This window comes from Typopeltis vanoorti, chromosome 11, assembly GCF_054136105.1.
Source record: "Typopeltis vanoorti isolate ZY-2024b chromosome 11, IOZ_Tvanoo_1.0, whole genome shotgun sequence".
NCBI lineage: Eukaryota > Metazoa > Arthropoda > Arachnida > Uropygi > Thelyphonidae > Typopeltis > Typopeltis vanoorti.
The window spans coordinates 54,979,492-55,002,020 of NC_143559.1; the positions used below are offsets into that span (position 1 = coordinate 54,979,492).

The 22,529-nt window shown below is 34.2% G+C and overlaps 1 protein-coding gene across 2 annotated transcripts in view; it reads right to left on the minus strand.

The window, feature by feature from the left end:
- Positions 1–22,529, minus strand: part of LOC150101593 (serine/threonine/tyrosine-interacting protein-like) — a 264,341-nt gene that overhangs the window by 187,891 nt on the left and 53,921 nt on the right. The window lies entirely within an intron of this gene.

Genomic DNA, 22,529 nt, shown 5'->3' on the forward strand with positions numbered 1-22,529 from the left:
ATCCAGAATGACATTGATGTGGATAATGAACATAAAGCACAAAGTGCGTTTAAAAAATTTCTGACCATGCAGTGAGAAATTTTTCAAATGTGCTTTTGTGCTTTAATTATTATTAAAATTATTAATGTTTTAATAATTAAAGTTCAATTATTAGTCTCCCACTAGTAGACTAAGGAAATAAATTCCAGTGCATTGTGGACATTTATGAAAGTTTCTGGGTAATAGATGATTTGTTATTGTCTAATATAGGACCAACTTTTTGCTTGTTGGAGGCTTATAAGGGTGATGGCTGATCTTCAGAGCAGGGAGAAACTGATCATCTAACCTAGCATTTCTTAAACTTTTCCTAAGACAGAACACTTCACAAATCCTGAAATTTTAATGGAACACCTTGGTTAGAGTCAAGTATCATCGGCCTCATATTCAATGTAAAGCTAAACACACACCATTGCCGCACACCAGGCGATATCGCATTGCAAAAATGCGACAACGCACACTACAGGCATCCGGGCCACAGTGCATCGCATTAACCTTGATTGTGACTGCATATTTCCTAGAATAGATACCTCCGTACTTCACTCGCACTCGGAGGTGTCGACAACTGTGGGCAGCTGTCGGCCAGCAACTGAGTCAATAGCACAATCCACATGCAGAATTTTCAAACATGTCTGAACTTGTTGCACCATTTAAAACCATTCCAGGCCCATGTTCATAGTGGTGCTTAATGGTTTCATAGAATTCATTTTGTGTATGTGTGTGTGTGTGTGTGTGTGCATTTTTCATTTTATTTTATTTATTTTTTTGCAGGGAGGAGAGTTAAACATAAAGATTGTTGTGAAATATATGCAATGACGTCAAGCCTTTTAATATTATAATATTATTCTGTATGCCTTTGGAGATGTCCTATTCATTTAGTTCATTTATTCTATTTTCCACTTCCTAATGATATTTATGTCTTCTCTTATTCATCACGAGTACTTCCTCATTGATCATTTTTTCTATTATGATCAGGGAGAATTTTCAGTGCTCTTTGCAAGCAAACACGGTGCTTTCATTTTCTAATGTCCTGTTTTGATCTAGTCTACATTTGACTTACATAAACAGTACACCAAACATGAATATTTTTTTTGTTTGTTTATAGTTTCCAACATTTATTCTGGAGGAGAATACGTCTCATATTTGTTAAAGGTTTCTTCACCACTATAAATCTACATTGTATGTCCTTTTCATCATATGGGTACTGACTGATGGTAGAAGTATTAAATTTGATAAGCATATGAAAAGGTACAATGTATTGTACAAAGCAATGAATGAAATGCAATTACTCAATCAATCAATTTTAATAAGAATTCAATATGAGATTACCATGACAAAAGCCTTGGGATTACCATTCTACACAATCCACAATATAAAGGGAGTTATACATGAAAAATCTGCATTTCCAAAACAGAGAGAGAAAAGTCAGCCATAAAACTATGGTTCCATCATCCTCAGCTTGTCTCACCTCTCTTGAAAATTATGGAGAATGTTATCAACTCCTTTCACTCCATCTGGAGGCTCACTACCAAATTAGTAATCACTAATACTGATTATGCCACATTCAGTTCATAACAGATCTCCTATCAACATGACTCACCTTTCGACACAAATATAGAAAAAGTCTGGGGCATGTAGTTAAGCTTCACATTCCAGGATAATATGAACAGATATTTCATAAGGATCTAATTAACAAATTACTGACTTCCATCCTTTTTAGATAATTTCCAGCTTCTTCTTTTCAGATTTCTCAACCAATGCTAATATATCTCAGGGTTCTATTCTGTCTTCTCTATAAAAATGACATACTCTCCCTAAATTCATTATCTCTATGCCACAGAATGGAGATGACCTTGTTAAATGCAGCCAAGGCACAGTGTCTTATGCCATGGTATCCTTTCATTACAACCAGATCCACAAAGAAGGTTACACTTCTCTTCATGACTGGCTTACTCCATTAACCTTTCTTGGCACAAAATATTCTCCAAAATACATGGTGTCCTTTTCCACTCAACACACTACTTTTCACTGCAGCTGAAAATCCTATATAATCCCAAATCTGTCGTTAGAATGTTCTCATACTGGGGAGAACAATATTCTCACAATCTATTTCTCATAAATATTCAGTTTTTGTGTTTTCTATACATATTTTAAAATGTGGTGGTGTTTTGATTCAAACTAGCTTCCATCAATCCTCCACTTTCCACTAAGATTTTAATAAAAAAAATATGTAGTTGTTGATCAGTGGCCATTCACAGTCCAGTGCTCTGAATCTATCAAATCAACTTTGTGTCCTCTTACATCCTATTCACCTCTATCCTCTGAAACAGTTTTCCTCACAAAATGTTTTTCCCAAGGACAAACAATCATCAGCTGCTCAAGAAACACATTAATAAGTTCATTCTTTCTTTCTTTGTAACTACTTACCCATAATGGCACTGATATGTTATAGGTTTTTTAACTCGTGTGCTAGTTAATAAAATATAATACAGGTTAGCCCACAAGTCATGGAACATTCCATAGAAAGGGGGTCTGTTTTTGTGAAGCCAAAAATGGAAGGCATTTACATGATGTAATTTTTCATAAATAATAAAAAAATCTGTTGATGTTAAAATATTTATGCAGCTGTGTTACAAAGATGGACTCTTTCTGCAGCATGTTCCATGACTTATGGGCCACCCTGTATAAAAATAAAAATATGGCAATTAGCATTTTAATGACATTTTATGCAGAATGATTTCTAAAAATTTTCCAACCTAACTTGACCATTTTCTACATATCCTGACATATTTCCTCCTCCTCTATTCAATATCAATTCCTCTGTTTTGATCCATTAAGTTAAGTATTTCAACAGAAGTGAAATATGAAATTAAATCATAACTCAGTTATTGATGGCTCTAGCCCAAAAACAAACTTCACAGCAATCTCATATACATAGTGTGTATCTGCATCTGTATGTATCAGCATTCACTTTGCAAGTTTACTACCATCATTTTAATGAGACAAAGCAGAATAATGGGGTATCTATAGTGAGGGTCCAAATTTAGTATTGAGTCTGGCATTTAGTTATTCTTTATGGGATATATACAGTAATCTCTCAAGTAACCAACCACTTTGGGATACTGATTTTGCTAGTAGTTAACGAATCTGCCATTGATTAAATTTATAGTTACATACTTCTGTTCCCATGAGATGATCCGTTCAAGGTTTGGTTAAATGAGGGTTAGGTTATCTGAAAGATCACTGTATATATCATCATCTTTTCAAGGATTAGGCATTTGCTGATCTGGTTTCACTGGTCTTTCCATCTTGTTGCTGGTCTCTCTTTCCCTTTGGTCTATATCTATCCACCTCTTTTGGTGGCGATATCTTTCCATCCTAAATAGATGTTCTTTCCATTTCTCTCTATATTCATTGATCTTTTCATTTATGTTATAAATCACTGTATATATATATATATATATTATACATATCATCACTGTAGATATTATACATATTATTATTACTATTATTTGACACCTCCAGGGAGTCCAAAGACTTATCGAGAGAGGGTACCTGCTCTACAACTCTGTCTCAACCACTCAATCCACTAACTGACTGCAACTACACCAATGCCAAGGCTCCCACTGAAGAGACCTCAATAAAGGATGAAACTAGTCTGGGTAGTGGCCCTTCCCTTAATGCATAACATTAAACATATCCGCAAGGAGATGTGTTTTGCATTATGGGAGATACTGAGATAGGAGTGATGTTAGCTTGCTCCACCTTTGCAACGAGTTGCCCGGTGTTGTACCACCTTACCCCAGTCCTGAAGATACTTTCAGGCGCAAACTTTGTTTGCTCACACTTGGATAAAGGATTAAACTAAATTTATTATAGTCACACCAATGCCATCTACTACCAACCACCACCCCTAATGCTGGTTTGGATTCTTAATGTGACAGGGAGTTTTATTTAAAAAAATAAAAAATAAAAAAAAGACATACACAATTTATTAAAAGAAAGGATAATAAATATTATATATATTTGAAACTTATATGCCTCAAAAGTAACTAAGATCTTACAAAAATACAAAGTCTAAAATGAGAGATACCTAAGTGTTGCATTACTTAAAATACAAGGAACTTCTCTCTATCAGCATCAAATTAAATTTTATTAGTGCTTTTTATTAAGCATGATTAATTAGGGTATATGGAAAGGTATTTTTGTATGTTCTCAATTTGTTTTTAATTTGTTTGTTAAAAACAATAATAATGTTTATTATCCATTCTTTCAGTAATTTTTAATGTCAAATGAAGCCTTTTAGCATTTTCTTTTATACACACTTAATGTAAACGATTTTATTTTTCAAAAACAAAGAGAAAAATTATTAACAAAATCATCAATATGATAAAACCCACTGCAGACATGGATTTGTGATTGCCTTGAAGTAGGAACTGAACTTTTTTGCCTGTTGTGAGACCACTCTCCTGCTTACTGGTCTGAAGTGGCTGAAAAATTCCAAGTTTGCTCTCTAGAACAAGATTTCTGGACTAAGCAAAAATAAATTTAAAACATGCAAAAAATTAAAAAACATAATAATAAATGTTAAATTTCTTAACCCATCCTACTATACTAATATATTATATAAATGATGTACTATTTAAAAATGTTTCCCACCCAAGTTATATAATATACATAACATGGGAGGGAAAAATTTAAAAACAACAACAACAAAACAATATTTGAGGTCAACTCTTTATATCATCGGAACCTATGAAACCATGTTCACAACATAGGATCACCAAGAAGTCAAAGTATCTTATCACACTTTTATACCACTTCAAGTTATGTTAAGGGTAAACCTGTATACAAAATGTTGTGATACTGGCTAATACCACTAAAAAGTCTGAAATGCAAAACTCTCAATGAATAAGATTAAACCAAAATCCTAACACTACTCTATTTATGCTACAGGAAGCTGTACTGAAGGAGGTAGCATTTAATCAAAGATTGCGGTCATGGGTCTTACTACTGAGATATAACACAGGGGAATATTTGATTCTTATTCGAGAATGAGGTATCAACCAAACCTTGATGTTTTAAATTATGGTAACAGGCATATGTATAGCAAATCTGGAGCTCCTGTTCCACAAGACAGAAACACTTTAAAATAACAGTGTATACAATTAGGATGATTGTTCATATATACAGTCTCTACAATTCAGTGAACAATGAAGATGTCCTTTGGTTGGAAAGACCCAGATTCAAATCCCATCTAGGATGTGAAACATAAAGTGTCACATCTAGCTTATCCACCAAAGGTGGGAAAGCTAGTCTCATAAGAAGGTGGCTTTTCCTCCTAGAAACTAAGTTTTTTTTTTTTCATCCTGGCAGACAGACATAATGGCTAGAGAATACATAGAATAGGCTAATAACTCTATTATAGCAATAAGTTTCTAAAAAGCCTTAGAAACTTAGCTGTGACAGACCACTAAGTGGTCTGACACACCACTTAACACACAATGGAAACACTGAAAAACACATAATTAGTAGACATAACATTAAAGAGATGAATCTTCTTAAACAAAATTACAACTTTTAATGATTACAAAATAATAACAAATAATTCTTATTCCAGTTTTATCTTTTTAGCTGATTTAGCAATGAAAATAAGTAAATAAACTTGAGCAAAAATTTTGCAACCATTAAATACTTTTGATATTAGTGAATTCTATCTCTTCTTTAATGCTACATAGGGGAAACACACACACACAGACACACACACTACAATAAATATTACATTATTTAAATACTATAATAAATATTCCTTCAGTATTTTGTAAAATACTAAAGGAAGGAAATTTAACAACAGAATGGAGAATAGCTCAGATCATATCCATCCACAAAAAAGGAAATATCAGATCTTGCACTAATTATAGACCTATTACTCTTCTTAGCCACTGATATAAAATATTTATCAGGAGTCTCCAAAACAGAGTTAAATATTACTATGAAGAACTGATGGAATAACAAATGGGATTTAGAAATAGAAGCATAATAAATGCAATTTTCATATTAAACAGATTAGCAGATTTTATGAGAGACAAAAATACAAAACTCTACTGCTGCTATTTTACTGACTTCAAACAAGCTTTTGACATAGAAGCAAACTCATTAAAGTTCTAGAAAACAAAGCGTTCGACAAATACCTATTAAACTGTATCAAGAATTACTATTCAGAAACACAAGCAGTAGTGAAATACAAAAACATAGAAACAGATCAAATAGTAATTAAAAAAGGAGTTATGAAAGGCTGCCCATTGTTACCATATTTATTTAACTTGTACCTAAAAGAAGTAATAGATGAAAGACTACAAATTTGTGAAAGCATAACTATAAATGGAAGAAATATGCCACATTTAAAGTTTTTGGTTTTTTTTAAATAACGAAAATGGTGAGATCATAATTCAAAGAAACACAGGTGTTAATCACAGTGAAAATCATTTAATGTAAATATTTCATCCTAAGTATCTTAGGACATCATCAGTACAGTAGTTTAAACAATAATAGGAATAACATACAGTTAGGGTGCATGATTACAATAGAATCTCATTAAATGTGTGTAACATGTTACAGAAGTTAAAAAAAAAAAAAAACTAATAATAATTATTTTATACAATTTTGTGTGATAATTTCCAATACTTTAGGAAAACGTCTCTCTAAAATTATGAAGAAATACAATTTTGCTACTACTTACAAACCTATCAACCAAATTTACAACTTGTTACCTTCTCCTAAAGACAAAATCTCACCTTTGATGTTGCCTGGCATTTATGAGATTCCATGCTCATGCAAATTGTCTTACTTTGTACAGACAGGTAGGTCTGTTCAGAAACGCATCTCAGAACATCAAGACCACATTCGTCTTTTTAAACCGCAAAAATCTGGCCTCTCTCAACACGGAATTGAAAATCCAAGCCATAGGACCCATTGGGAAAAGTCTAAACTTTTACATAGATCTTTATATAAACATTCATGTTTATATAAAGAAAGTTCTTTATATAAACATTCATTACTTCTGTAACATGTTACGCACGTTTAATGAGATTCTATTGTAATCATGCGCCCTAACTGTATGTTATTCCTATTATTGTTTAAACTACTGTACTGATGATGTCCTAAGATACTTAGGATGAAATATTTACATTAAATAATTTTCACTGAGGTTAATACGTGTGTTTCTTTTCATTTAAAGTATGCTGACGACATAGTAATCACTATAAACAATAAAGAAAAATTAGAAAATATCCTGACCAAGCTGCATCAAACAACTAACAAATATGATATGAAAATCAATTTTAGTAAAACAAAACTCATGGTAATAAGAAGAAAAAGAGAAGAAATCCAAATGAAAATAGGAAACAATAATATAGAACAAGTAAAAAAAAATTAAATCACCTAGGCCAGTGTTTCTCATCATCATCAAATTCCTCACATATAACCACAAGGAGTGTACAGGATATGATAGTACTACATGAAAAATTTACATCATTACTGACTTCCTATCTACAATTTTCCCTCAAATCAGTCTGTTACTTGTCAAGATTCCAATATTATCATTATCAGATCTTATATTTCTATCGTCTAAAGCACTTTGTACCGTATCAATCCACCTATATCTTGGTCTTCCTCTGGGTCGCTTTCCTGCCAACCTGGCAGAGAACACTTGTTTTGCTAATCTTTCCTCGCCCATTCTGTTTAAGTGACCATACCACCTGAGATTAGCTCTGCTAACGCATTCCTGGATTCCGACAATGTCAAGTTCTTTCCTAATATCCTCGTTTTTAATATGATACTGTCATTGATGCCATCTGTTCATGCCTCTAATCATTCTCTAGTCTTTGGTCAAGTGTTTTACTTCTGACCCAGCTCTCAGATCCATAAGTTAATACTGGTTTGAACACTGCCTTGTATACAGCTAATTTAGAGTTACGACTAATTTCTCTCTTATTCCATATGAATTTATTCAATTGACTTCATACTATACCAGCTTTATTGATTCTATTGTCTATTTCCATATTTAATTTACCATCTTCACTAAAAATCGTGCCTAAGTAGGTGAAATGTTTTACTTCTTCCACAGGTTCCCCATTCACAATGTAGTTGACATTTTCAACGATTCTGCCTATTTTCATTGTCTTTGTCTTTTTATTGCTGACCTTCATACCATATCTATTACAACAGTTATCCAATTTAGACAAGGAATCTTGCAAACTTGTAGCGGATTTATTTAGAAGTATAACATCGTCCAAATAAAGCAAAGAGCTGACATTAACATCTCCAATTTTGATATCAGGTTTAATACCACATTCCTTCATAATGTGATCCATATAGATAATGAATAACAGAGGGGATAATGTACATCCTTGTCTCACACCAGATTTAACATTAAACCATCTTCCTGTACTTCCTTCAATTCTAACTGCTGACTCACAACTCAAATAAAGACTAAGTATTGCTTGATATAATGCCCCATTGACACCATATAACTGCAGCGTATTGAATAGCTTCTCTCTTGGCACCTTGTCATATGCCTTTTCCAAATCGACAAAACTTAAATACAGATCTTTGTTATATTCCCATGCTTTTCAACTATTTGTCGTAAAGTGAAGATCTGATCCTGACAGTCTCCATTTGGCCTGAATACAGTTTGTTTTTCACCAAGCTTTTCTTCCACAATTCTTCTCAACCGTTTTTCAAGTGTACTTGCATAGATCTTGCCAGGAACATTCAGTAAGGAAATACCTCTGTAATTCTAACATTCAGTTTTATTTCCCTTTTTATATATGGGTACTATGAGAGCTCTACTCCAATCATCGGGAATTCGTCCATCTGTCCAGGCTTTCTGAACTATGCAGTGCAGCCACTGTAAGACTTTTATACCACCATACTTCAGCATTTCTGGTCGAATATCATCTATTCCTGCTGCCTTTCCACATTTCGAGCCTTTGATGGCTTTTTCTACTTCAAGTATGGATATGTGTTCCTGACTGTATGCCTGTTGAGTGTTTTTTCCACTGTGCTATCACTACTTGTTTCATTTAGCAATTTTTCGAAGTAATTACTCCATACTTCGACGATATCTTTTTCTCCTGTTTTCATGTCACCTTTATCATTTCTAACTCCTTTTACAGTACTCTTTCCTCCATTTCTAAGCTTCTTCAACAATCTCCAGAATATCTTACCATCTTCTTGATATTTATTTTCTATGTTCTTGCCAAAGTCCTCCCATGATTTTTGTTTAGCTAGTTTCTCAACCTTCTTTTGTGTGTGCCTCATTTTTTAATATTAGTTTTTGTGATGCCCCCCCCCACCTTCTCCCATTGCAATTCTTATGTTGAAACACTGACAAAACTCATAAAAGTTAGTAAAAAAAAAAAAAAAAACTAGGAATTAAAATTTATACAAATTCATACAAATTTAAATATGCCATCAAATCTTTCAAAAATTGTATAGATCTGGCATCACTGCACAGACTGCCGAATCATATCAGCCTTTTGGAAACATTCATGATTTCATCACGGGAAGTTCTCAAATATTCTGGAAATGTTTCTGTGAATATAAATAAAGCTTGAAATGGCAAGATGGCAGTAACACTGCAACAGTGAGAAGTCGATGGTCGGCGTTATTTTACTCCCATTCAGAACAATTGTGTACATAGTATAAAAACAATCTTTTATAGTCTAGAAAAAGGATAAATTTTTAATTGGACGTAAGTGGGCATCTGACAACTGTGGAGCGTCGATGTCAACAAATTCAGATTCACAGAATATCATTCCAAAAGTAAAATGAAGGAAGTATTCAGCAGAATATTTAGATTTTGGTTTTACAAAGACTGAAGTAAATGACAAAGAAAGACTACTGTGTATTATTTGTTTGAAAATTTTGGCAGCTGATAGTATGAAACCGAATAAACTTAAAAAACATTTGGAAATACTTCATAAGGAGTATGTTAACAAACCTCAAGAGGTCTTTGCTGCCAAACTTTAAATAAGAAGTTTGTAAGAAGCTTTACTAGCTTCTTATAAAGTTGCATATAAAATATGCTAGGTGCAAAAAGCCTAACACTATTGGAGAAGACTTAATTCTGCCAGCTGCGATTGATATTGTGAAAACCATGTTGGAGAAAGTTTTACTAAGCAACTACAGTACATACCTCTATCAAATGATACTGTTGTTCGGTGAATTGGTGATATATGTGAAGATATGCAGCAACAGCTTTTGTCAAAGCTTTGTGACCAATTATTCTCAATTCAGCTTGATGAGGCAATAGATAGCAACAAGGATTGTCATTTAATTACTTATGTTTGATTTTGCAATGGATTATCAGCAGTTGAAGAGTTATTGTTTTGTAAACCAATAGAAAGAAGAGCCACAGCACCTGAATTGTTCAAAATATTGGACGATTTTATATGCAAGGCAAACATACAGTAGAAAAATTGTGTTGGAATTTGCACTAATGGTGCTCGAGTTATGTATGGAAGTTGTTTGCTCACACTTGGATAAAGGATTAAACTAAATTTATTATAGTCTAACCAAGTGAAAAATAAACTTTCAACATCTTTCTCTAAATCCAGAGTAATTTAACAAAAAGGTGGCACACCATTTGGCAATCCTATAGGTAGAGATGACCTTGCTAATGCTTCTGCCTGGTATCTCCACTTAGGCCTGGCTCCCACTGAAGAGACCTCAATAAAGGTCGAAACTAGTCTGGGAAATGGCCCTTTCCTTAATGCATAACATTATACATATCTGCTAGGAGATGTGTTTTGCATTATGGGAGATACTGAGATAGGAGTGATGTTAGCTTCGTCCACCTTTGCAACGAGTTGCACCACCTTAACCTAGTCCTGAAGATACTTTCAGGCACAAACTTTGTTTGCTCACACTTGGATAAAGGATTAAACTAAATTTATTATGTATGGAAGGTTTAAAAGTTTACAAGCCCTTGTAAGGGAAAAATCCCCACAATGTATTTGGATACATTGCGTGATTCATAGAGAAGCTCTTGCTGCAAACGAAATGAGTCTATACACTGTGTTCACAACAGTTATAACCATGGTGAATTATATAATAATGATATCCTTAAAATCAAGACTGTTTTCTGAACTTTGCAAAGACACGGCTGGAGCAGAACATTCAGCATTACTACTTTACTGTGAGACAAGATGGTTATCACAGGGAAAATGTTTACAACGTGTTTACGAATTAAGAGACAAAATAGCAATCTTCTTCTTGAAAGAGGAAAATCATGAAGCAGCAGAAGTTTAGAGACCATTTATTTGTGATTAAATTGAGCTTCTTGGTAGAGACATATTTGAGAAACTGAGAAAATATACTAAACCTGAAACATCAAGGAAAAAATACACATATCTTAGAGATGAGTGACAAAGTTAATGCTTTTTGTAAAAAACTAGTTATGGAACAAAAAGGTAAAGCAACAAAAATTAGAAATGTTTGCAAATGTGAATGAATTTATCAAAAGAAGAGCAACATGTCAAAGTTTCACTTGCAACTATTGAAAATCATTTAACAATGTTGACGAAAAATTTTACAAACTATTTTATAACTGATGACAACATAATGGCAATGTACGAGCAGGTTAGAAACCAATTTGAAATTACCCCTGAAGGTTTCTGAATTGAAGAGGAACAATTTATAGACTTTATGTCAAGCAGCAGAATCGAAAGACAATTTGCATTTAAATCACTGTCTGAATTTTGGGCCAGTGTTGGTGATGAATTTTCTGCACTAAAGTCAAGAGCTTTTCGTGCACTTTTGCCATTTCCAACATCTTATCTTGGTGAAATTGGATTTTCTGCAGTGGCTGCCTTAAAAACAAAATATAGATTTCAGTTAAATATAGAAAGCGAACTAAGAGTGTCAATTTTAAATGTATCATCATACGAAAAGCTTTGCACTGCAACACAAGCCCAAGGAAGCCATTAATTTTTAGATTCATTGTTATTGTTTAGTTTTAATTAGTTGCTCGGTATATTTTGCAATACTGATGTGTTCCCATAAGCATAACTAGTTTATTCAATACAGTGGATTTCACACATTTATTATTTGTGTCAATAAATAGTTACATTAAATGCTTTTGTTTCAATAAAGCAGTTTTTCAGTTTGTCCTTTGATTTTTACTCCCCCCCCCCTTAGGTATTTCACCACCTCAGGGGGGGGGGTGCACCCCATAGGTTGAGAATCACTGATCTAGGTTCAATGATCACTGAAGATCTAGACTATTTTGAAACCATAAAATATAGAATCAGTAATGGATGGATAACAATGGGCAGACTACAAAAATGTGGAACAATAAAAGATTAAGCAAAGAACTCGAACTAAAAATACATAAAACAATGATAATTCCCATAGTACTCTATGGCTTATAATGCTGGATCTTAAGAAAAAAAGAAATGGATAAACTCAATGCTTTTGAAATAAAATGCCTAAGAAAAATCAATAGAATAAGCTGGACAGAAAGAAAAACAAATGAAAACTTCAGAGAAGAACTTAACTTTAAAGAAACAATAATTACAGCACTAAAAAAGAGCCAACTAAGATGGTTTGGACATGTTTCAAAAATGAACCCAGAAAGACTACCAAAAGTATTAAATAGTAAAATAGAAAGACAGCCCAGCAGAAGAAGAAGAAGACCAAGAAAGAAATGGATTGACAACATTAAAGAAAGCATCCACTTAAATACCATAATAGAACTACATAAAACAGCAGACAGAAAGAAATGGCAAAAATTCATCTTTGAGGAACTCAACCAGGTATGAGCAGATGAGAAAAGGAATATAAAACAATGTTAATTGTTTGAATGAAAAATGGAATATAAAACAAAAATATTACAGCATTACAGTTGAGGGGGTTCACTATTTTTTAAGGAAATTACAGCATGGACTAATTATTAATACATTTAATTAATATTTCTAATATTTTGGTAAAGTTATATTGCCATCATCAGAGAACACAGTACAGTATATATGCATATAGGCACTAATCATAGGTAAATGAAGCTGAAGCATGACACCCAAAGTTGAGCCTAAATAATGCCCCTCTAGTGGGCTAATGGGTAGTTTCAGCCTGTTAAGGCTGATTTAGGAATAATCTCTATTACTTATATTTGCTGTGGTGCATGTGGCCTTCTTCCAGCAAATCTTGTAGAGGGTGTCCAAAGTATCACTAAGTCCTGAGTGGCTGCAGTGGTGGAACCAGACATCATCCTTGAGCTTAGCAATTCTGATAATAGCTATCCTTGCCTGTTTAGCCATAATAGGGCAATTTGCAACTGCAAAAGAACCTGGTAAACATCTCTAGGGGGTTGTGGCTAGTTTTTAGCAGAGTAGATAAGGGATGCCAATTTCCTATATGATCTATAAGTTGTAATGATGTATTTTTTTTTTTTAGGATTTTTGTTAGCTTCTGATGTACTCCAGATATATGGAATGGTAACAGATTTGATGCAGTTCTAAAGGTGGAGGGGAGGGGTATAGTTTGGGTTTTTTTAATTTTTTGAATCTGGTGAGGAATGTAGCTATTGGCTAAGAAAGTAATAAGAATGTGGTCAAGTTCAGTGGTAAGAGCACTGTTTTTAGAACTTATTAATATTTTTATAATCCTATATTGTTTGGAAAGTGGGAGGGGGGGATGACTGTTGGTGAATGTATCTGCCAGTGTGTGTGATAGGTGGGGGGGGGGGGGGTTCTGTATGAAGGATCAGGAAGGAGAAGCTGTTGTTTTCCTTTTCTAAGTTAAACTAGATCTCAGAATGTTGGTTCTTCAGATGTGTTAAGAAAATGTTGAGAGCATCCAGGCCATGTGGCCAAATGGAGAACACATCATCTATATAGCATAGCCAAACAGTTTGTGTGGGGAAGAGTTTAAGGTGTCCATGAAATCATTAGTTTGAGGAGCATGGCTCCCATTCCTATGTTTGTAGAATTTTTTCTGCCAAATGAAATAGCATGAGTCCATCATGAACTTAAATAGGGCTGAGATATGGGGAGGAAATTCAGCTTGAATAAGGTCTAGTATCTTTAAGTGGGACATTAGTGAACAGAGAAAAGACATCAAACTGATCATTATCTCAGAGTGTTGCAGTGCAAGGTTTTCAAAGCCCATTCTACTGGCTTTGAATGGGCCAAGTTTCTTATGTGTGAACAGGTGTATATTGGTAAAGCACTTTGGCTTTATTTGGCTAATTTATATGTGGGTGAATCAATACCATCTACAGCTGGGCATAATGGTGGATTTTGTTTGTTGATTTTTGGTAGCCTATATATCTAAGGGAGTCTAGAACTGTATGGTTTTAGTTTGTTGATAATTTCAACAGACCAGGAAGTGACCTTTATAAGGACCCAGTGAAGTGCCTGATGATCTGTATAGGTTGAGCGATTTTTAAGCAAAGAAGAAAGGTTATTGTGTAGACACGGTGGTACAGAATTATGAAAGAGGATAAGGGGAATGCCACAGTAATTCTATACCACCGTGTCTACACGATACCTTTCCTGTTTGCTTAAAAACTGTTCAACCTAGATGTGTTGTTATGGTTCATTTCCAGTAGTGTTTCATATCCCATGCATGAGTTAATTTTTGGTGGTTTTGCTTGCATACGTACACTGGCAACATCCAGTCAATGCTGTTAGCAATATGGATAGGAAGGCTGAAAATACCTTGTTCAATCTGGATCATTTTTGAGTACAAGTGCACAGTTATGGACAAGAGTGAGTGTGGCTTCAAGCTTGAGAGTAATGGACAATAGGTTTACTACAGTGTTTTCTTGAGGTAGTTTGAATGTGATACTGCCAAAAGCAGAAAAGTGGTAAAGATTTGGTCACCTAAGTTCTGAAGGGGATAAAGATCTTAGCTGTGGAAAGGGTGCAAAGAAGAGGTCTAAGATGACATTGAAATCAGATTATGGAATGTAGATTATGAGGATAGATTGGGAGTATGTGGACTATAGAAACTGTAAACAGGAGAAAAGGGGAGTGATACGATATAAGTGTATAAAATTCTGAAATATGTTATAGGATATCAGATGATAATATATTTCATTATATAGAGAGTGGGGGAGAGGACAAGGGGGGGGCATCCATAGAAGTTACATTTGTGTGGTTAAGAAAGAGATGAGAGGTAGATTAACACTCAAAGAGCAGAGTGGAACAGTTTGCTTGTTGAAGTGGTGAGTGCATCTAGTGTGAATAAGTTTAACAGACGGCATGACAGCTGGTGTGGGTGATGTATGGCCTCCTTTGATGAGACCTTGACTCCCTGGAGGTCTCTGATAATAATACATTGTATTATAACTTACATGAATTATACACTCAACTCTTTGCTACAGCAAATTTGTAGGGACAACAAAACAGTTTGTTATAACATTAAAATATTTTCTTTAGCATAAAATTCTACCTATGAGACTTTGGTGAGGACTTTTGTTATAACAGCGTTTACTATAATGACAGTCAAATGTAATGTGTAAATTGATATTGTAAAAATTACAAGTGAGAACATGTTTGTTAGTTTGAAACAATCATTACCATAAGTCTATGTCTTTTAGTTGTAATAAACTGCTGTCATATCGGTTGAAAGTGATATTAAATTTCTATGCTGAAAACTATGCATACAAATTTGATTCTATATGTATATATTACTAATGATAATTCTCTCCTTTATGTTTTCAAAACAATCTTACTTCCTTGATAATTACAAGTTTGCATACCTGGTCCATCTTTTCTTAAGAAATTCATGAAAACAATTACAGATTTATTAACATTCATAATCAAATAGAAAGTTCAACTCTGGATTTGTAATTCATTAAATTTGAACACTTGCGTTCCTTTTAAAGGGTTGTAGAGACACTTGCAAATTTTAGTTGTTAGTCCTGTTATCTTCTTCAAATTTCAATTTTATTTTATTTGTTTATTATTATTATTTTGTTTTATATGAAAAGAAAAATGAATGAAAAACAAGGAAACACAAATAACCAATAAAACTCAATTTGCCATATACCATTCTAACATAAAATTGAGAACTTTCACTTTCTCAATTGGCAAGAAAAAATGAGGAAAAACAAACAACCAAAAAAACTCGACTTGCTATATGTATAGCAAGTTGAGTTTTTTAGCCCCAAACAGCCACAATAGTCTTTAATGTCCTAACATAATAAGTGGCTTATAAAATACTTCTTTCTACATGAAATACTTCATATTATCCAGCAAGTTACAAATTCTCTATATTTCTGCAACAGCTATTATCCTAATTACTGTCATGACTTGACAACTTTTAACTGATTTTCTTTCTACATGAAAGATTTCCAGAATTCTCCATTGTCACATTCTAAAATTCCCTACACATCTCTTTCCAACAGGTGCATTGTTGTTACTATGTTCCTCATTCATGCATATGCCAGTATGTGCAACACTTCTGAAGAGGCTACAGCAAAGGGCAGCCATTACTTGCTACCATCACAATGCTTTAACTCAAAAACCAGAAATTGACAAACTTTGACAAAACAAGCAAAATTTTGTATCATTACTACTTAAAACTTAGAATACTTCAAATTATAAAATCTAAAATTCCAATATGTTTCTAATGACAATCTTTATATTCATTAATTTCAAAAATCATATTATGCATAAAGCAATATATGCTATATTCAATTTATTATTGTATAAACCAATTAAGTTCACTTTCCTCATGGCATAAACACATTAACCCAAGAAAATTATAATTATAAAAAGAAAATAAAAATTTACATAATTTTAATTAAAGAAAATACTGTAGGACATCCTGTAACAAAGATATTGACATCATACAATACTTAGCATGTTTTATACTTGTATTTTGTTGGAAAATGATCAGACAATCTAACTAACTGGGCTCTATTAAAATTAACTATCATCAATTTCCTAATATGTACCCAAGAGGTGTTCAGGTTACTATGACAGCACTACATGATTTAGTTTACATTATTATTAATCTCCTATCAACAATTTTCCTCCAAATCAATCTACTAATTGTGAGCACTCCAATATTGTGATATCTAATATTCTGTGCTTCTAAGCCATTTCTGACTAAATCAATTCAACTAGACCTTGGTCTTCCTCTGGATCTCTTTCCTGACATCGTGGCATGAAACATCTGTTTTTGCTAACCTTTCTTCACCCATTCTATTTAAGTGGACATACCACCTCAGATTAGCTCCACTGACAGATTCTTGAATAATAATGTCAAGTTGCTTTCTAATATCTTCATTTTTAATATGGTTCTGCCATTGATGCCATCAGTTTCACTCCTCTAATTTTTCTCAGAACCCTCATACCTGTGGTCTCTAGTTTTTGATCAAGTGCTTTATTTCTAACCCAACTCTCAGATCCATAACTTAAAAATGGTTTGAGCACTGTCTTGTATACTGCTACATTTACCATATACCATTATTGCTAGTTTGGTGTTTTGTCTAATTTCTCTCTTTTTCCCATACAAATTTATTCAGCTGGCTACCCACTATACCAGCTTTGCTTATTCTGTTGTCTATTTCTAAATAAATTCCAATTTCCACAAATGCAATGATCGGACAACATGATGAGATAAGATTAAATAATTAAGTAACTAAATGGAGTAGCCATAGTATTCAACACTAAATACAAGTCTCAAGTAGAGTGATGTGGGCAATTTTAGAATGGGGAACTGGACAATGAGGCTTATTTGTGCCTATAGTCCCACAGAAGGTTCTAAGAAGGTAAAGGAAATTTTTGAGGCTTTAGAAAAAGCAACTGACACAATGAAAAAGGAAAAGTTGGTCCTTGTTGAGGATCTAAATAGTAGAGTAAGAAATGACTGTCAGACACAAAAATATTTTGGAAAAATTTGGAGAAAAGAGCACCTGGGGAAACCAGATGTGCACACAATGCACCAGATAAAGTCATATCAAAGATTTGTAGAGAGGCAAAATGACTGATATCCTTACATCAAAGTTAATTTTAACATTGCAATTAGAGTTGTATTTGCAATCTTTCATATATAGTCTCTGAACTTCAAGTTCCTATCTACTAAAACTCCAAGATCCTTCGCCTGATAAATTCCACATACTGCATGTGAGTGGCATTCCTGATTACATGATACAAAGATAAGCAAGGTAAGGAGTAAATAACAATGTGCTAATGACTGATCCCACTTATCACCTTAAATATTGCAGAAGAACAACCAACCATAAACACCACTTTTAGATATTTATTAGTCATTTTATTAAAGATAATATTTTAAAATCCAGTACAATTTCCTGAAAGCTTTAGCAAAAGTCCAATGTATCATGGTGTATCCATTCCCTTTGTCTAACTCAACCATAAAATTATTATAAAATATGACCAAGTTACTCAAACATGACCTTCTCTTAGTAAATGTATGCTTTTCAATGCAAAGTAGATTCTCTATCAACCCATTTCTATATGTGATCTCTTACCACCACTTCCAGAATCTTCAATCACCACTACAGAGATACTGATAGGTTGACAGTTAGATACACCAATCTCTGCACTACCCATGTGAAATGGGATCATCATTTCACATGGTGAAATGACGATCCCATTTCAGCCAGGTAAAAGAACACTCTTATGGCATCTGTGCTATTCCATCAACCCCTACTGCTAAATTCTTATTCTGCTTATGTAACAACTTTAGTTCCTCCTCCTCCTCATACACCTGTGTTTCTTTATCCAGTAAAGATAACAGAGCTCTACATTGCATACACCAGGTTGATAGCTTTAAGAGAAATGGGCAATGATTAGTTGAACACTCTCTTCTGAATTTGCCACGTGCATACCTACATTCAGGAGTTATTCCTTCACATTCATTCTTTCTTTTACTTACAACATAATGAGAGAATTATTTTAAGTTGTCCTTAACTTACAGAGCCAGTTTATTTTCATACTTGCATCAGCTTTCCACACAATCATAATTATTCTGACCTGTGCCTTATAATTTCATAACTGACACCATCCTTTATACAAATGGTATTCCTTCCACATCTCTTTCTTCTCAAAACCTCTTACTTAATAATATTCTACATCCATTTCATTCCCACCCTGTTTATTCTTCAGACACTAGAGACATATTCCAACATATTCCATCATTAAGAGTCAAAGCTGTATAACTGAGAAGAGACCTCCACATAGCCTTTAAACAAATGCAGAAACCAACCAGGGCTTCTGACATAATGTCCTATCCTCACCTTCTCATGATGCACCCTGTTAGGTATCTATCTACCTGGATACTAAACAAACAAGGATAGGCTGGCAATTTGGGATTTAGCCGACCAAATTATATTCTTATTGGCTTAAACCACAATGTAAATGATGGTACAACATGACAAAATTTCATGCCGGCTAGGGTGTCACAGGGCCCTATTCTTGTTCCCAGGGAACCAGGACGAACAGCGAAAAGTCAGTTACTGGACAAAATCCTGTAACACATCCCAACTCAACATCACCAGAGTTCAAGATTGGTACATAAGAAGCTTGAATGACAAAGAAATGAAACTAGCAAAAGAATTGGATAAGTACCACATCAACATAATAGGAGAGACTGAAACAAAAATGACAAAAACTGGTGAAATCTTTCTAAGCAATAAATACAAAATGTTATATTCAGGCAATAACAATCAGGGAAAAGAAGAAGCTTTAGAATTCAACAATAAATACAAGGCTAATCTTGAATGGCAGGCAATATCAAATAGAATGACGTGGGCAAATATCAGAATGAGGAATTGGACAATGAAACTAATTTGTACGTGTCCCACAGAAGGGTCCACTAAGGTAGAAGTGGAAGAATTTATTTTTGAGGTTTTAGAGAAAGGAACTGAAACAATGAAAAGGAAAAGTTGGTGCTTGTTGGAGATCTAAATAGCAGAGTAGGAAATGACTGTCAGATATATAGAAATATTTTGGGAAAATTTAGAGAAAAGAGCAAAGCTAATAATAATGGCAAATACCGCTTGGATTTCTGCTCAGGACATGGCTTGATTATTACTAACACAATGTTCCAACATAAAAATGCACACAAATTCACATGGAGAGAAGAGGCAAGGAATAAGAAACGTCTCATTGACTATGTTACATTTTGACCTTAGCCCTGGAGGTAAATAGTGCAATAGTAGTAGTAGGGCAAGGAAGCGGGCTCTACCTGGGTCCTAACGTCATCCCCCCCCCACCTCTGGTGAAAGAAGCCAGCAGCTTCTTTCGTTGCTCTGAGCTGTAGAGGTAGTGGTGCAATAGAAACCATTCGTTGATGAACAGATACCACCTATATCTATAGCAAAACACAACTTTGTGGCCACCAACTCAACCCTCATGACTCTTCCCCCCTTTCGGATAATCATATTTTCCCGTCCAGTAAAGGAAGCAGCTCAACCCGTGTCCTAACGCAACCCTCCCCCCGCGCGGAAGCCTGCGGCTTCTTTCGTTGCTCTGATCTGTAGAGGTGGTGGTGCATTCTTGGTGCAGGACACCAGAGTGTACAGAGGATTTGAAATTGGAAGTGATCACCATTTAGTCTTGAGCAAGATAAAATTGAATTTCATATTGAAAAGAACAGATAAGAAAGTTTTAAAGCAAATAAAAGTTGAGCAGTTCTCAGATATGAACTGTAGACTAAAATACAGAAGCATAATTCAAGAAAAATGAAAGGGTTTGAAAACAGGAATCAAACCTCGGAGATTCAGTGGCAAGTCCGAAAGAAAACATTGATTGATTCAGCCAGAAAGGTATGTGGTGAGGTTGTCTGCAAGGATAGAAAAAATCAGAACTCCATGGTGGACACAGGCAGTGAAGAAAAAGAAGCAAGCATCAAAAGTTGTTGGCAAATAAGTCAGCTTGTGCTCTTAGAGAATACAAAAACAAATGTAAGAAAGCTAAACACTGTGTAAAAAACAAAAGTCTATGGAAGACTTTGGCAAGAACATAGAAAATAAATATCAAGAAGGCGGAAAAATATTCCAGAGGCTGTTGAAAAAACTCAGAAATGGAGGAAAGAGTGCTGTAAAAGGAATTAGAGATGATAAAGGTGACATGAAAACTGGTGACAGAGATATCCTTGATTTATGGAATAATTACTTCGAAAAATTGCTAAACAAAAACCACGCAACAGGCATGCAGTCAGGAATACATATCCATACTTGAAGTAGAAAAAGCCATCAAAAGCTTGAAATGTGGAAAGGCAGTGGGAGTAGATGACATTCGATCACAAATGCTCAAGTATGGAGGTATATAAGTCTTGCAGTGGCTGCACTGCATAGTTCAAGAAGGCCTGAACACAGGGACAAATTCCAGATGATTGGAGTAGAGCTCCCATAGTTACCCATATATAAAAAAGGGAAATAAAACTGAATGTGAGAGTTACAGATGTATTTCCTTACAGAATGTTCCTTTGTAAGATTTGTGCAAGTATACTTCGGAAAACGTTGAGAACAGTTGTGGAAGGAAAGCTTGGTGAAGAACAAGCTGGATTCAGGCCAAATAGAGGCTGTCAGGATCAGATTTTCACTTTATGACAAACAGTTGAGAAATCATGGGAATATAACTTGTAGACCTGCAAAAGGCATATGACAAGGTGCCAAAGGCTATTCAAAACCCTACAGTTATGAGGTGTCGATGGAGCATTATATTAAGCATTACTTAGTCTTTGAGTTGCAAGTCAACAGTTAGAATTGAAGGCAGTACAGGAAGATGGTTTAATGTTAAATCTGATGTCAGACAAGGATGTACATTATCCCTTTATCTGTTATTTACATTCTGTTATTCATTATCTATATGGATCATGTTATGAAGGAAAGCAGTAGTAAACCTGATATCAAAATTGGAGATGTTAATCTCAGCTCTTTACTTTATGCAGATGATGTTATATTTTTAAAGAAATCCAGTACAAGTCTGCAAGATTCCCTGACTAAACTGAATAACTGCTGTAATAAATTTGGTATGAAAATCAGCAATAACAAGACAGACAATGAAATTAGGCACTCAGAAACATTGAAAATATCAACTGCATCGTGAATGGAGAACCTATAGAACATGTAAAACATTTCAGCTACTTAGGCACAATTTTTGGTGAAGACAGTAAATAAAATATGAAAATAGACAACAGAATCAATAAAGCTGATATGCTAGGAAGTCAACTGAATAATATTTATATGGAATAATAGAGAAATTAACCAAAACACTAAATTAGCTGTGTACACAGTGTTCAAACCAATTTTAACTTATGGATCTGAGAGCTGGGTTAAAAATAAAACACTTGATCAAAGACTAGAGACCACATGTGTGTCCTGAGAAAGATTAGGGGCATGAACAGATGGCATCAATGGCAATATCATATTAAAAACTTGGATATCACAAAAGAACGTCACATTATTCACATCCAGTAATGTGTTAGCAGAGCGGTATGGTCACTTAAACAGA